Source organism: Rhopilema esculentum, chromosome 20 (assembly GCF_057945365.1).
Source record: "Rhopilema esculentum isolate cy_ngs chromosome 20, ASM5794536v1, whole genome shotgun sequence".
Lineage (NCBI taxonomy): Eukaryota > Metazoa > Cnidaria > Scyphozoa > Rhizostomeae > Rhizostomatidae > Rhopilema > Rhopilema esculentum.
In genome coordinates, this window is record NC_142834.1 from 2981964 (window position 1) to 2998633 (window position 16670).

General features: G+C 33.9%; 3 long non-coding RNA genes across 3 annotated transcripts; all 3 read right to left on the minus strand.

The window, feature by feature from the left end:
- Window positions 1-83: 83 nt before the first annotated feature.
- LOC135687435 (uncharacterized) lies at window positions 84-10207 on the minus strand. Its single transcript, XR_016145133.1, has 8 exons — window positions 10114-10207; window positions 9454-9706; window positions 8793-9045; window positions 8132-8384; window positions 7471-7723; window positions 6846-7051; window positions 6301-6474; window positions 84-6092 (listed from the first exon to the last, which is right to left on the minus strand). It is a non-coding gene; the product is annotated as an uncharacterized LOC135687435 (long non-coding RNA).
- A 2074-nt stretch (window positions 10208-12281) lies between these two features.
- LOC148957816 (uncharacterized) lies at window positions 12282-14029 on the minus strand. Its single transcript, XR_016145009.1, has 3 exons — window positions 13417-14029; window positions 12756-13008; window positions 12282-12347 (listed from the first exon to the last, which is right to left on the minus strand). It is a non-coding gene; the product is annotated as an uncharacterized LOC148957816 (long non-coding RNA).
- Window positions 14030-14907: 878 nt separating this feature from the next.
- Window positions 14908-16670, minus strand: LOC148957817 (uncharacterized). The gene is made up of 3 exons (XR_016145008.1): window positions 16058-16670; window positions 15397-15649; window positions 14908-14988 (listed from the first exon to the last, which is right to left on the minus strand). It is a non-coding gene; the product is annotated as an uncharacterized LOC148957817 (long non-coding RNA).

The following is a 16670-nucleotide window of genomic DNA, read 5'->3' on the forward strand; positions in this document are numbered from 1 at the left end:
CCCCGGCTCCGGACGTCCGGAGCCGGGGAAGACCGCTTACCGGGGGTTACCTACGGAGTCAGCAGGCTGGCCTCCGACTGAAAAGTCAGGGGGACATGCTCGTCTCCGAGATGAAAAGTAGGGGGACAGTCTGCACTCCAAGAGAAAATACAGGGGGAAGGTTCAAATTTTTTTTTCAAAAAAAAATTTACAAGTGTAAAGGGTCCCCCACTCCGCCCCGCCATGCTGGGCCTCTCCCACGGAGTGCCCCAACGTCCCACCTGCACTGCAAGATCCTGGTGAGCCCCAACCAGTCATTCTTCGCTCCATCTATCTTACCATCACTGCAGGTTGCCCTTTATCCCTAAGGTAAGAGGATTTATTTTCTCCTGCACCATCTCTTCGACTGCCCGTCATTTTAACAAGTATATTGTACAACAAAGAACCAGTATCAAAACTCATCTCCTAAGGCCTAACCTAGCCTATTTCTGAGGGGTAAATCATATTGCACCATTTCTCCCCGTTGCTGCAAGACACCATTGGCTTACTGGGGGCACTGCCCTGCAAACCTAAAACAGACAACCTAACCGGCCGAAAGATCACACTGCTTTTAGGGGGGAAAATTGAGAATTTTTGTAAACAGTGCTAAAATGCGCACTCCTTGCAGGTTGATCGGTGTGAGATGTGAGAGGTGTTGCAGACCCGTTGACCAAGACTACCAAAGCCTACCTACCAGCAACTTTGATAACTTGACTAGTAAGGCCACTGTTCACAACGTCTACGCGCCACCCAGCATTTCTCGTCATTGCCCGGTACGTGCCAAGCACACAGAGAAATCGTCCCGTTGCAGTGTTATGGACGAGGGGAAATTTGGCAGCGAATGGTCGAAAAGAGCCTAAGCGTCGGCAGTTCATCACGCAATATACTAACCATAAAAAAATAAAATAGTTACTTAAAACGCTGAGAGAAATATAACTCAGTAAAAATATATCGCTAAAATAAGTTACAAATAATAAACTCAGAAGTTATCACTAACATAGATTAATCAAAAAGTTTTAAGAAGAAAAGACAGCAGAGGGTGGTGAAAAAACAGGCCAATTTTAAACTATACCATGAAAAGAAGGTTTGGAACCTTTCACGGACGTGAGAATCGCTGTTGAAAAAGCCGAAAGGCAGTGAAAGAATTTTTTAAACCCCCGAAAAATACGAGAACCCTATAGGTAAAGAGGTGAAAAAGTGAATTGCGAAAAGTATTTAGATTTGTCAGAAAATGAGGACAGTTTTGGATAAAGAGAAATGAAACCAAGACATTATTAAAATCCGCGAAGCATTTTAAAATAAAAAGGGGGCCAAAGGAACTTTGCTAGCTTAACGAACTTTTAAACCATTGTCCGGAAAGTTGTCGATCCTGAAAACAGTCTGAATAAAACACTTTTCAAAAGGGGTTTTGTACTTTGGACGGCTTTCACGCAAAGAGTTTTCCGTAAAATTAACGAAAAAGGATTGAAGGTTTTCAAACTTGATGCCGAAATAGGCGCTAAAAATTAGAAGAGAATTTTTCAAACCCCCGAAAAATACGAAAACCCTATAGGTATAGAGGGGACAAACTGAATTGCAAAAAATATTCAGATTTATCAGAAAACGAGGAAAAATGGGAAAAGCACACTTTGGTTTTAAAACTGTTGGGGAAAAGAGAGGGTAGAAGATTAGAAATAAACTAGTAACAGTAGAAATAAAAATATTATTAAAGAGAGCTATCTAAAACAAATAGCTATGTTATACAAACAAATATAATTATATGCCTACTTAGTGAATTTAGAGTAGATTAATTTAAGTAAATGTTGAATAATGTTTAGAAATATTATCTAGTGCTATAAAATTCTTTTAAAATTGACAAATAAACCTCTTGTCCCAAAAATTTCAAAATTCAACCTTAACAACACAGTACGCGGCTAGGTAATATTGAATAAATAATTAGATAGGCATAAATTAATCTGGTAGCTTTTAATTCATCTTGAGGTTATTACTTGCGAATATTGATAAATAAAAATATCCTAATTCATTTAGAAATAACTAGATGTTTAGTTTATTAGGTCTATTCATAACCTTGAGACTTACACAATAATAATAATCATAATCATCTTTTCGATTACAATTACAGAACATTATCAAATTATCAATAATATTATCAATTGCTTAGATCAATACATCAATTTTACGGTAAGTAAAAGGGATACATTAGGGAAATTCCCGCCCCAGTAATTATATTACGTATCAAATTACTTTCAATACTTTATGTAACTTTATAATTCGCTCTTATTTTACGTTATTATTACTGATATCGAACTAAAAGTTAGTTTCATTTTACGCGATTAATCTAAATAATAGTTGAATGATAGCTGAAAATTAGTTATTATTGTAACTTTAAATAATTGCTTATAAAGAATTACTTAATTATTTAATCCTACAAAATTGAAAGAAAAAATCTTACACTAATAAATGATAAAAGGCGCACATAAACGTGATGAACTGCAAGGTTACCTATTCAACAGAACGTTTCGCCGTACCCTTGACCGATAGGGTAAATTAAATAATAATAAAAAGAACTACATATACCAAAAACCCTCGCACCCGACTAGAGAGCCAGGACAGATCAGAAATTGCTATCCTTACAACACAACCCCGATCATCACTTTTAGTTGCTAGATTGCAGCCTTTCGTTTCCATTGCGGCACTCCCATTCACCAAGACATCGTTGCAGCAAAGAGAATACTCTAATACAATATGATTCACTCGCCGTTAAAGCTACCTATCATTGGAACAGCCACCGAAAACATTGCCCCCACCCGGTGTTTGAAGGTAAACAAAGCTACTTATTTAATGTCCCCATGATGAGTTTGGATCCTGATTAAATGTGTACAATATACAAGCAAAGATGACAAACAATCGAAGAGATAGTGGAAGAGAGGTAATAAATCCTCTTACCTTGGAGATGAAGGACAAACTTGCAGAGACGGCAAGACAGGATGAAGCGAAGAATGACCAGCTGGAGCCCACCAGAATCTTGCAGCGCAGGCAGGACGTCGGAGCACTCCGCGGGAAGAGGCCCAGCACGGCGGGGCGGAGTGGGGGTGTGTCCGCACAAACATTCACTGTTCCCAATCCCTAATACAAGAAGCCGTAAAGAGAATGTGCAGACACGATGCAGGTGCAAAAACGAATGACAGAGCTTTCTGGCTTTGACGATTTTTCAAAAACTAGAACCCTGGAAGAAGTATGGAACCGAATTATAAATGCTTGGAAACGGAACAAAATCCAGAAAATATGGGCAATTTTTTATTCAAAAAACAAGAAAGGACCTTAAAACAGTTTTACCGATAAAAAATCTTGCCGCAAAACATTTGGAATGCGTAAAGCAATTTTTTGTAAAAATAGAGCTGCTTTCCTACGACAAAAAATTTTGCATTCTGAGTGCAAGAAAAAATTTTGAACAAAAAAGACACCCAAAACGACTTTACTGAATGAAAGGGAAAATGCATTCCTCTATGGGGAAAAGTTTTACTTGAAAATATTGAAAACCCAACCCTTACTGATTTTTTCTGGGAATATTTTGGATCGTCAAAAAGTTTGTAATCTTGAAAACGGAAGAAGAAACATCTAAAATTTTCGGAGAAAAAAGTCCGGCGATTGTGAATAGTTTTTGAAAACGAAAGTGGTAACCTAAAAATCTAAAATGTTCGGAGAAAAAAGCTCGGCGATTGTGAAATGAGTCCTGCTTGTAACTGACCATTAACGGAAGGGCCACCCTTGCCATTGGCTCTATCATGTCGATTTGCACCTGCATTTGATTAAGTCTAATTACAAATACAACATTTTACAAAGTCTTTCTAGAATGAACCTCCTTCCATCAGCTGAAGATTTAAAGCAAACTATCCCCAAATTTTCATTGCTTCAAGCACTAATATAAAACGCGCGAGATGAAAAGTTTTGGGACAAATGTGACGCATGGCCCAAACAACAGACATGATCTTCTGACAATTGTGAGTATCTCTGGTGACGTCCATTCTTGTTTCCTTCTGTCCTTATCTTCGTCGTTTGGTGACTTGATGGAAGTCACAGGTGACAAGGGTAGAGAAAGAAAATAGGCGAGAAAGTAATGGAAGTATTGAAAAAGGTAAGCTTTGGATAAATAAAATATTTTGGGAAAAATTTCTAAACAAGGGGAAAAAGGAAAGTTCTTCTCCATTTAGTGGCAAGGATAATTAATCAATGAGGAAACGGCTAGCAGAAAGCAATTTAGCAACCTTAAGGAAGAGCTTTTCTATCCACCTTTAAATTCAAAGCACAACTTAGTTTATTATATCTATATGCTTGGGGAGTTTGGTAAATGCATCTTGCATCTGGCCAAAATAGAATAGTGAAAAACCTAAAGAAGACTGTAAAAATCTTTTTACCTAAATATCAGGGCTTAGTTTTCAAGAACAGTGTAGATAGAATTGAAAAAAGGTTGAAAAGAATCATAGAAAAATATCTGAAAGAAAAGGAGAAAGGAAGACATGAATCCTCTCGAAACTCTCGTGGACGATCCTCTCGAAAGTCTGTTTCATGTTGGCACTGTTGTTTCCAGTTTGCCTGCTGTTTCACACTTTGTCCAAGCTGCAACACTTTTCGAATGGTGCTGATCCTGGTGCTGATTCTCGACTTTGATTGTTGATTCTGATTGGCAATGAATTCCACCAAGATTGTCCTCCTTTTAAATGACGTTGATCGAATCTCATATCCTTTCTCGTTTATCTGGTCTCCTCTGGATAACAGCACAGGGTAGGCTAGTATGACTTTTCTTCAATCCAAAATGAGCAAGCCAACATCTTAAGTACCGGCACCAAACGACCACCCTATCACGTCAACGCTGTTTTGGTTTATAATCAAAAAGCGCCCCCCCCCCTTTGAAAATTACCCCCTTTTAAAATGATATTCAGCTGATTGGCTGGAAGTTCAGAATTGGCCATTCAAGCAGCTTTCTCTTTCCTATTACCTAAATTTTGTTTACATGTTTGACTATGGGATATGCTTCTATCAAGATTTACCTGCCAAGTTTACTTCATTCAGCCGAAAAAAAATCAGTCTTAAAAACAAACTTCTTGTTGAATGGAAGTTATTTTCGTAAACCAAAGTGCTAAAGTATTACCTAGAAGCAATACGCCTATGACACGATTCCCTGGGTATCTCAAAGATATCAGCAATTTGATAAGCCGAAAACATAAACCAATACTGAAGCTTTTGCAAAAGGGTCGTCAAACGAAATTGGTTCAAACTTTCATTAGAGGAGAAGAAACAGTAGCATAGTTCAATTAGAGATGCATTTTGGTAAAACTTAGGGAATGCAAAATTTGTAAAGCAATGGACATAAAAATCTGACGGAAATCTGAACAAAAACGAAAACTTCTGACGGAAACACTGGTAAAGATACTTTTAGGGCAAATGTTAAGGCTTGAAACACTTTATGAAGCATGCAAGGGAACCTATTATAAGTTCTAGCCAAACGATGTTGATGTGGAAAAAACAGGGCCTTGTTTAGTTGAAAAAGCTGCTCAAATGACCTTTTCCCTTATGGTGGATTAAAAATGCAGTCAATGCTGGCAAGCAACTTGTTAAAAAAAACAATTGAATTTCACCCTTGAAAACTAAGAGTCAATACATGCACAAACATGCACACAAAATCAAAAACAGTGCAGGCTCCCCTTGGATCAGTTCCCGCGTTTTCTGCTCGCTTCTCCCTGAGCGAACCCTCGTGAAATACTTTCCCTGCTCGCTTCTCCCTGAGCGTACCCAAGCAAACAACTGGGATGGAATCGTAAATTTTACCCAATAGCAGTTTCGAAGTAAGTTACTTGCCAGCAAACACCGCATTTCTAACCCATTCACAATCAGAATTATTTACATGAATGCATTCAGTATCTTCTGTCCATCTTCTCAATAGTTCTTCATTTGATCTTCTTTGCTTCATCTTCTTGTGAACATCCTTTTGTGCATCTTCTTCTTCTGCAACATCTTCTTCTGCCTCTTCTTCTTGTGCATCTTCCCAAGTGACGTCATTCCTCAGAACGACTGACCTTTAAAACAACAAAAATAAAGGTTTCAAAATATGTCTAGCAAATTCAAAATAATCCAACAAAACTCTGATTAAATAACCATCAAAGAAGAAGAAAACATTTTGAATCAAGAATAAAAACTAATGCAAAATAAATCGATTTATGCTACTAAATAAACCTTAAGAGCTTAGTACAACGAAACAAGTTTTTGACAAAAATTTATATTTACCATTTTACTTCAAGTCTTCGTGATCTCTTTTTAACTCCATTACTTTCTGAAAAGAATTAGTCCTGTATTTCATCAAATTAATCTCCACCATCTAAAAGCAGTCACTAGCTTTTCATCTCAGTGTTATGACAGCTTGACAATTCCAAGAAGAATTCCAAACATAACTCGAAGCCCCTGGAAAGGAAACAAATATTAAAAAGCTTTGTCCTTCAACCTTCAAAAACTCTTTTTTAAAGTAGAAAATATCTTAACCAAAAAAACAAATCTTGAGGTAGAAGCCCCTTTTCCATCTTAAATATTTTAAGAATCACAAACTATCATAAACTAATCATAAACTAAGTATCAAAATATGTTCAGCAAATCGAAAGTAACCAAACAAAACTAATGGAATAACTTTCAGAAAAGAAAAGAAAATATCTTTTATATATATATAATACATATAAAGAAAAAAAGTACAAAAAGTAATCCAATAATCGTGTGATGCAACTAATCAAAACTTAAAAGCTTGTCAAAAAAATAAGTTTATGGACTAAAATTCTGTTTACCATTTTATTTCAAGTTTTGGTGATCTCGTTTTAAGTCAATCACTTTTTGAAAAGAATTGATTCTCCTTTCCATCAAAAAAACTCTCCAACATTCTCCATCAGTGATCAGTGGCTTTTCGTGTCACTCTCATGATGGCTTGAGCCAAGCTCACAAACAAAGAGTATTCTGACTTATCTTCAAAATTTGCAAACAGGTTCCAAAGTGCCTAGAAAATAATATAATATATAAAATTTTATTGTCATCTCTAAAATCTGTTTAAATATCAAAAGATACCTTATCACAGAAACAAAGCTACAACGATTCCTTAAAGATAAAGGCACCTATTTTATTCATAGTCCTTTGCTGGTATCAGTAACTTACATCAAAAAAAGATATTCGTAAAAAAAAGAAAATCAAAGGGGCTCACAAAAAATATCAGGCGTCAAGTTCCAGAGTGAATAGAAACTAAAATAATCCTACAAATTTTTCATTAAAAACAATTTTGGAAAAAACAAGAAAATCGTAAATTCGTGAGCAAACAGCAATTCATATCAATTATCAAATAAATTTATCAAAGAAAATGTAACTTTAAAGCTTATGACAAAAAATGGGTTACAGAAAAACAACTTAATAAAGGCTATTTACCATTTTATTTTCAGCTGCCTGACACTCAATGTGGATGGGCTGAGAGTTGAACTTCTTCAGCATCTCACTTTTATTCCATTTGGTAAAACTTCTGAAAATAATTAGTCCTCCATCCTTTTAATCAAAGTCAATATCCATCATCTAACGAAAGTTACTGGCCCTTCGTCAAGATCTCTTGATGGCTTGATCCAAGATCCTAAACTGAGGGTATTCTGACTCATTGAAGGAGAATTGCAAACAGGTTCCAATGTCCCTAGAAAGGATGATAATAATTAAAAGTTTACTATCAATAATCAAATCATTTTAAATGACTAAAAATATAAATTCTCAAAGAAAGAAATATTCAAAAAAATCCTTAGAACACAGGCCCCTTTCTAAATAGAATCTTTCCTAATATTAGCATCTTACATCAACTAAACAACTTCGTGAATAAGAGAAAAGAAAAGGTCTTACAAAAATAAAATAATGACAATGAATTGTCAAACTTGGCAAGGAATAAGAATTGAAAAGAATTCTACAAATATTTAATGGAAGAACTTTCTAGACAAAAGAATCCTAAAGTCTTGAGTCAACAGCAATTCATGCTAAATCGATTTATCAAAGTTAAGGCTTAAAGTGACAAATCCAGTAACTGAAAAGCAACTTGAAAAAGACTATTTACCATTTAATCTCCAGCTGCCTGACAGTCAATGTGAATAGACAGAAAGTTGAACTTCTTCAGCATCTCAGTTTTATTTCATTTGGAGAAACTTCTGAAAATAATTAGTCCTCCATCCTTTTCATCAAAGTCAATCTCCATTATCTAACGGAAGTCACTGGCCCTTCGTCAAGATCTCTTGATGCCTTGATCCAAGATCCTAAACTGAGGGTGTTCTGACTTATTGAAGGGGAATTGCAAACAGGTTCCAAAGTCCCTAGAAAGGATGATGATAATTAAAAGTTTACTATTCGTAATCAAATCTTTTTAAATGACTAAAAATATATATTCTCAAAGAAAGAAATATTCAAAAAAATCCTTAGAACAGAGGCCCCTTTCTAAAAAGAATCGTTTGCTAATATTAGCATCTTACATCAACTAAACAATTTCGTGACTAAGAGAAAAGAAAAGGTCTTACAAAAATAAAAAATGACAACAGATTGTCAAACTTGGCAAGAAATAAGAATTGAAAAGAATTCTACAAATCGTTAATGGAAGAACTTTCTAGACAAAAGAATCCTAAAGTCTTGAGTCAACAGCAATTCATGCTAAATCGATTTATCAAAGTCAAGGCTTAAAGTGACGAATCCAGTAACTGAAAAGCAACTTCAAAAAGACTATTTACCATTTAATCTCCAGCTGCCTGACAGTCAATGTGAATAGACAGAAAGTTGAACTTCTTCAGTATCTCATTTTTATTCCAATTGGATAAACTTCTGAAAATAATTAGTCCTCCACCCTTTTCATCAAAGTCAATCTCCATTATCTAACGAAAGTTACTGGCCCTTCGTCAAGATCTCTTGATGGCTTGATCCAAGATCCTAAACTGAAGGTATTCTGTCTTATTGAAGGAGAATTGCAAACAGGTTTGAAAGTCCCTAGAAAGGATGATAATAATTAAAAGTTTACTATCCGTAATCAAATCATTTTAAATGACTAAAAATATATATTTTCAAAGAAAGAAATATTCAAAAAAATCCTTAGAACAGAGGCCCCTTTCTAAATAGAATCTTTCCTAATATTAGCGTCTTACATCAACTAAACAACTTCGTGAATAAGAGAAAAGAAAAGGTCTTACAAAAATTAACAAATGACAATAAATGGTCAAACTTGCCAAGAAATAAGAATTGAGAAGAATTATACAAATCTTTAATGGAAGAACTTTCTAGACAAAAGAATCCTTAAGTCTTGAGTCAACAGCAATTCATCCTAAATTGATTTATCAAAGTCAAGGCTTAAAGTGACAAATCCAGTAACTAAAAAGCAACATAAAAAAGACTATTTACCATTTTAACTCCAGCTGCCTGACACTCAATGTGGATAGATTGAGAGTTGAACTTCTTCAGCATCTCTCCTTTATTTCATTTGGATAAACTTCTGAAAATAATTAGTCCTCCATCCTTTTCATCAAAGTCAATATCCATTATCTAACGAAAGTCACTGGCCCTTCGTCAAGATCTCTTGATGGCTTGATCCTAGATCCTAAACTGAGGGTATTCTGACTCATTGAAGGAGAAATGCAAACAGGTTCCAAAGTCCCTAGAAAAGATGATAATAATTAAAGGTTTACTATCCGTAATCAAATCTTTTTAAATAACTAAAAATACAAATTCTGAAAGAAAGAAATAATAAAAAAAATCCTTAGAACAGAGGCCCCTTACTAAAATGAATCGTTTACTAAAAATAGCATCTTACATCAACTAAACATATTTGTGACTAACAGAAAAGAAAGGGTCTCACAAAAATAAAAAATGAGAATAAATTGTCAACCTTGCCAAGAAAAAAGAATTCAAAAGAATTCTACAAATCTTTAATGGAAGAACTTTCTAGACAAAAGAATCCTAAAATCTTGATTCAACAGCAATCCATGCTAAATCAATTTATCAAATCAAGGCTTAAAGTGAGAAATCCAGTAACTGAAAAGCAACTTAAAAAAGACTATTTACCATTTAATCTCCAGCTGCCTGACACTCAATGTGAAAAGACAGAAAGTTGAACTTCTTCAGCATCTCACTTTCATTCCATTTGGATAAACTTCTGAAAATAATTAGTCCTCCATCCTTTTAATCAAAGTCAATCTCCATTATCTAGCGGAAGTCACTGGCCCTTCGTCAAGATCTCTTGATGGCTTGATCCAAGATCCTAAACTGAGGGTATTCTGACTCATTGAAGGAGAATTGCAAACAGGTTCCAAAGTCCCTAGAAAGGATGATTATAAATAAAAGTTTACTATCCGTAATCAAATCATTTTAAATGACTAAAAATATATATTTTCAAAGAAAGGAATATTCAAAAAAATCCTTAGAACAGAGGCCCCTTTCTAAAAAGAATCGTTTGCTAATATTAGCATCTTACATCAACTAAACAATTTCGTGACTAAGAGAAAAGAAAAGGTCTTACAAAAATAAAAAATGACAACAGATTGTCAAACTTGGCAAGAAATAAGAATTGAAAAGAATTCTACAAATCGTTAATGGAAGAACTTTCTAGACAAAAGAATACTAAAGTCTTGAGTCAACAGCAATTCATGCTAAATCGATTTATCAAAGTCAAGGCTTAAAGTGACGAATCCAGTAACTGAAAAGCAACTTCAAAAAGACTATTTACCATTTAATCTCCAGCTGCCTGACAGTCAATGTGAATAGACAGAAAGTTGAACTTCTTCAGTATCTCACTTTTATTCCAATTGGATAAACTTCTGAAAATAATTAGTCCTCCACCCTTTTCATCAAAGTCAATCTCCATTATCTAAGGAAAGTTACTGGCCCTTCGTCAAGATCTCTTGATGGCTTGATCCAAGATCCTAAACTGAAGGTATTCTGTCTTATTGAAGGAGAATTGCAAACAGGTTTGAAAGTCCCTAGAAAGGATGATAATAATTAAAAGTTTACTATCCGTAATCAAATCATTTTAAATGACTAAAAATATATATTTTCAAAGAAAGAAATATTCAAAAAAATCCTTAGAACAGAGGCCCCTTTCTAAATAGAATCTTTCCTAATATTAGCGTCTTACATCAACTAAACAACTTCGTGAATAAGAGAAAAGAAAAGGTCTTACAAAAATTAACAAATGACAATAAATGGTCAAACTTGCCAAGAAATAAGAATTGAGAAGAATTATACAAATCTTTAATGGAAGAACTTTCTAGACAAAAGAATCCTAAAATCTTGATTCAACAGCAATCCATGCTAAATCAATTTATCAAATCAAGGCTTAAAGTGAGAAATCCAGTAACTGAAAAGCAACTTCAAAAAGACTATTTACCATTTAATCTCCAGCTGCCTGACACTCAATGTGAATAGACAGAAAGTTGAACTTCTTCAGCATCTCACTTTCATTCCATTTGGATAAACTTCTGAAAATAATTAGTCCTCCATCCTTTTAATCAAAGTCAATCTCCATTATCTAGCGGAAGTCACTGGCCCTTCGTCAAGATCTCTTGATGGCTTGATCCTAGATCCTAAACTGAGGGTATTCTGACTCATTGAAGGAGAAATGCAAACAGGTTCCAAAGTCCCTAGAAAAGATGATAATAATTAAAGGTTTACTATCCGTAATCAAATCTTTTTAAATAACTAAAAATACAAATTCTGAAAGAAAGAAATATTAAAAAAAATCCTTAGAACAGAGGCCCCTTACTAAAATGAATCGTTTCCTAAAATTAGCATCTTACATCAACTAAACATATTTGTGACTAACAGAAAAGAAAGGGTCTCACAAAAATAAAAAATGAGAATAAATTGTCAACCTTGCCAAGAAAAAAGAATTCAAAAGAATTCTACAAATCTTTAATGGAAGAACTTTCTAGACAAAAGAATCCTAAAATCTTGATTCAACAGCAATCCATGCTAAATCAATTTATCAAATCAAGGCTTAAAGTGAGAAATCCAGTAACTGAAAAGCAACTTAAAAAAGACTATTTACCATTTAATCTCCAGCTGCCTGACACTCAATGTGAAAAGACAGAAAGTTGAACTTCTTCAGCATCTCACTTTCATTCCATTTGGATAAACTTCTGAAAATAATTAGTCCTCCATCCTTTTAATCAAAGTCAATCTCCATTATCTAGCGGAAGTCACTGGCCCTTCGTCAAGATCTCTTGATGGCTTGATCCAAGATCCTAAACTGAGGGTATTCTGACTCATTGAAGGAGAATTGCAAACAGGTTCCAATGTCCCTAGAAAGGATGATAATAATTAAAAGTTTACTATCAATAATCAAATCATTTTAAATGACTAAAAATATAAATTCTCAAAGAAAGAAATATTCAAAAAAATCCTTAGAACACAGGCCCCTTTCTAAATAGAATCTTTCCTAATATTAGCATCTTACATCAACTAAACAACTTCCTGAATAAGAGAAAAGAAAAGGTCTTACAAAAATAAAATAATGACAATGAATTGTCAAACTTGGCAAGGAATAAGAATTGAAAAGAATTCTACAAATATTTAATGGAAGAACTTTCTAGACAAAGGAATCCTAAAGTCTTGAGTCAACAGCAATTCATGCTAAATCGATTTATCAAAGTTAAGGCTTAAAGTGACAAATCCAGTAACTGAAAAGCAACTTGAAAAAGACTATTTACCATTTAATCTCCAGCTGCCTGACAGTCAATGTGAATAGACAGAAAGTTGAACTTCTTCAGCATCTCAGTTTTATTTCATTTGGAGAAACTTCTGAAAATAATTAGTCCTCCATCCTTTTCATCAAAGTCAATCTCCATTATCTAACGGAAGTCACTGGCCCTTCGTCAAGATCTCTTGATGCCTTGATCCAAGATCCTAAACTGAGGGTGTTCTGACTTATTGAAGGGGAATTGCAAACAGGTTCCAAAGTCCCTAGAAAGGATGATGATAATTAAAAGTTTACTATTCGTAATCAAATCTTTTTAAATGACTAAAAATATATATTCTCAAAGAAAGAAATATTCAAAAAAATCCTTAGAACAGAGGCCCCTTTCTAAAAAGAATCGTTTGCTAATATTAGCATCTTACATCAACTAAACAATTTCGTGACTAAGAGAAAAGAAAAGGTCTTACAAAAATAAAAAATGACAACAGATTGTCAAACTTGGCAAGAAATAAGAATTGAAAAGAATTCTACAAATCGTTAATGGAAGAACTTTCTAGACAAAAGAATCCTAAAGTCTTGAGTCAACAGCAATTCATGCTAAATCGATTTATCAAAGTCAAGGCTTAAAGTGACGAATCCAGTAACTGAAAAGCAACTTCAAAAAGACTATTTACCATTTAATCTCCAGCTGCCTGACAGTCAATGTGAATAGACAGAAAGTTGAACTTCTTCAGTATCTCACTTTTATTCCAATTGGATAAACTTCTGAAAATAATTAGTCCTCCACCCTTTTCATCAAAGTCAATCTCCATTATCTAACGAAAGTTACTGGCCCTTCGTCAAGATCTCTTGATGGCTTGATCCAAGATCCTAAACTGAAGGTATTCTGTCTTATTGAAGGAGAATTGCAAACAGGTTTGAAAGTCCCTAGAAAGGATGATAATAATTAAAAGTTTACTATCCGTAATCAAATCATTTTAAATGACTAAAAATATATATTTTCAAAGAAAGAAATATTCAAAAAAATCCTTAGAACAGAGGCCCCTTTCTAAATAGAATCTTTCCTAATATTAGCGTCTTACATCAACTAAACAACTTCGTGAATAAGAGAAAAGAAAAGGTCTTACAAAAATTAACAAATGACAATAAATGGTCAAACTTGCCAAGAAATAAGAATTGAGAAGAATTATACAAATCTTTAATGGAAGAACTTTCTAGACAAAAGAATCCTAAAATCTTGATTCAACAGCAATCCATGCTAAATCAATTTATCAAATCAAGGCTTAAAGTGAGAAATCCAGTAACTGAAAGCAACTTAAAAAAGACTATTTACCATTTAATCTCCAGCTGCCTGACACTCAATGTGAATAGACAGAAAGTTGAACTTCTTCAGCATCTCACTTTCATTCCATTTGGATAAACTTCTGAAAATAATTAGTCCTCCATCCTTTTCATCAAAGTCAATATCCATTATCTAACGAAAGTCACTGGCCCTTCGTCAAGATCTCTTGATGGCTTGATCCTAGATCCTAAACTGAGGGTATTCTGACTCATTGAAGGAGAAATGCAAACAGGTTCCAAAGTCCCTAGAAAAGATGATAATAATTAAAGGTTTACTATCCGTAATCAAATCTTTTTAAATAACTAAAAATACAAATTCTGAAAGAAAGAAATATTAAAAAAAATCCTTAGAACAGAGGCCCCTTACTAAAATGAATCGTTTCCTAAAATTAGCATCTTACATCAACTAAACATATTTGTGACTAACAGAAAAGAAAGGGTCTCACAAAAATAAAAAATGAGAATAAATTGTCAACCTTGCCAAGAAAAAAGAATTCAAAAGAATTCTACAAATCTTTAATGGAAGAACTTTCTAGACAAAAGAATCCTAAAATCTTGATTCAACAGCAATCCATGCTAAATCAATTTATCAAATCAAGGCTTAAAGTGAGAAATCCAGTAACTGAAAAGCAACTTAAAAAAGACTATTTACCATTTAATCTCCAGCTGCCTGACACTCAATGTGAAAAGACAGAAAGTTGAACTTCTTCAGCATCTCACTTTCATTCCATTTGGATAAACTTCTGAAAATAATTAGTCCTCCATCCTTTTAATCAAAGTCAATCTCCATTATCTAGCGGAAGTCACTGGCCCTTCGTCAAGATCTCTTGATGGCTTGATCCAAGATCCTAAACTGAGGGTATTCTGACTCATTGAAGGAGAATTGCAAACAGGTTCCAATGTCCCTAGAAAGGATGATAATAATTAAAAGTTTACTATCAATAATCAAATCATTTTAAATGACTAAAAATATAAATTCTCAAAGAAAGAAATATTCAAAAATATCCTTAGAACACAGGCCCCTTTCTAAATAGAATCTTTCCTAATATTAGCATCTTACATCAACTAAACAACTTCCTGAATAAGAGAAAAGAAAAGGTCTTACAAAAATAAAATAATGACAATGAATTGTCAAACTTGGCAAGGAATAAGAATTGAAAAGAATTCTACAAATATTTAATGGAAGAACTTTCTAGACAAAGGAATCCTAAAGTCTTGAGTCAACAGCAATTCATGCTAAATCGATTTATCAAAGTTAAGGCTTAAAGTGACAAATCCAGTAACTGAAAAGCAACTTGAAAAAGACTATTTACCATTTAATCTCCAGCTGCCTGACAGTCAATGTGAATAGACAGAAAGTTGAACTTCTTCAGCATCTCAGTTTTATTTCATTTGGAGAAACTTCTGAAAATAATTAGTCCTCCATCCTTTTCATCAAAGTCAATCTCCATTATCTAACGGAAGTCACTGGCCCTTCGTCAAGATCTCTTGATGCCTTGATCCAAGATCCTAAACTGAGGGTGTTCTGACTTATTGAAGGGGAATTGCAAACAGGTTCCAAAGTCCCTAGAAAGGATGATGATAATTAAAAGTTTACTATTCGTAATCAAATCTTTTTAAATGACTAAAAATATATATTCTCAAAGAAAGAAATATTCAAAAAAATCCTTAGAACAGAGGCCCCTTTCTAAAAAGAATCGTTTGCTAATATTAGCATCTTACATCAACTAAACAATTTCGTGACTAAGAGAAAAGAAAAGGTCTTACAAAAATAAAAAATGACAACAGATTGTCAAACTTGGCAAGAAATAAGAATTGAAAAGAATTCTACAAATCGTTAATGGAAGAACTTTCTAGACAAAAGAATCCTAAAGTCTTGAGTCAACAGCAATTCATGCTAAATCGATTTATCAAAGTCAAGGCTTAAAGTGACGAATCCAGTAACTGAAAAGCAACTTCAAAAAGACTATTTACCATTTAATCTCCAGCTGCCTGACAGTCAATGTGAATAGACAGAAAGTTGAACTTCTTCAGTATCTCACTTTTATTCCAATTGGATAAACTTCTGAAAATAATTAGTCCTCCACCCTTTTCATCAAAGTCAATCTCCATTATCTAACGAAAGTTACTGGCCCTTCGTCAAGATCTCTTGATGGCTTGATCCAAGATCCTAAACTGAAGGTATTCTGTCTTATTGAAGGAGAATTGCAAACAGGTTTGAAAGTCCCTAGAAAGGATGATAATAATTAAAAGTTTACTATCCGTAATCAAATCATTTTAAATGACTAAAAATATATATTTTCAAAGAAAGAAATATTCAAAAAAATCCTTAGAACAGAGGCCCCTTTCTAAATAGAATCTTTCCTAATATTAGCGTCTTACATCAACTAAACAACTTCGTGAATAAGAGAAAAGAAAAGGTCTTACAAAAATTAACAAATGACAATAAATGGTCAAACTTGCCAAGAAATAAGAATTGAGAAGAATTATACAAATCTTTAATGGAAGAACTTTCTAGACAAAAGAATCCTAAAATCTTGATTCAACAGCAATCCATGCTAAATCAATTTATCAAATCAAGGCTTAA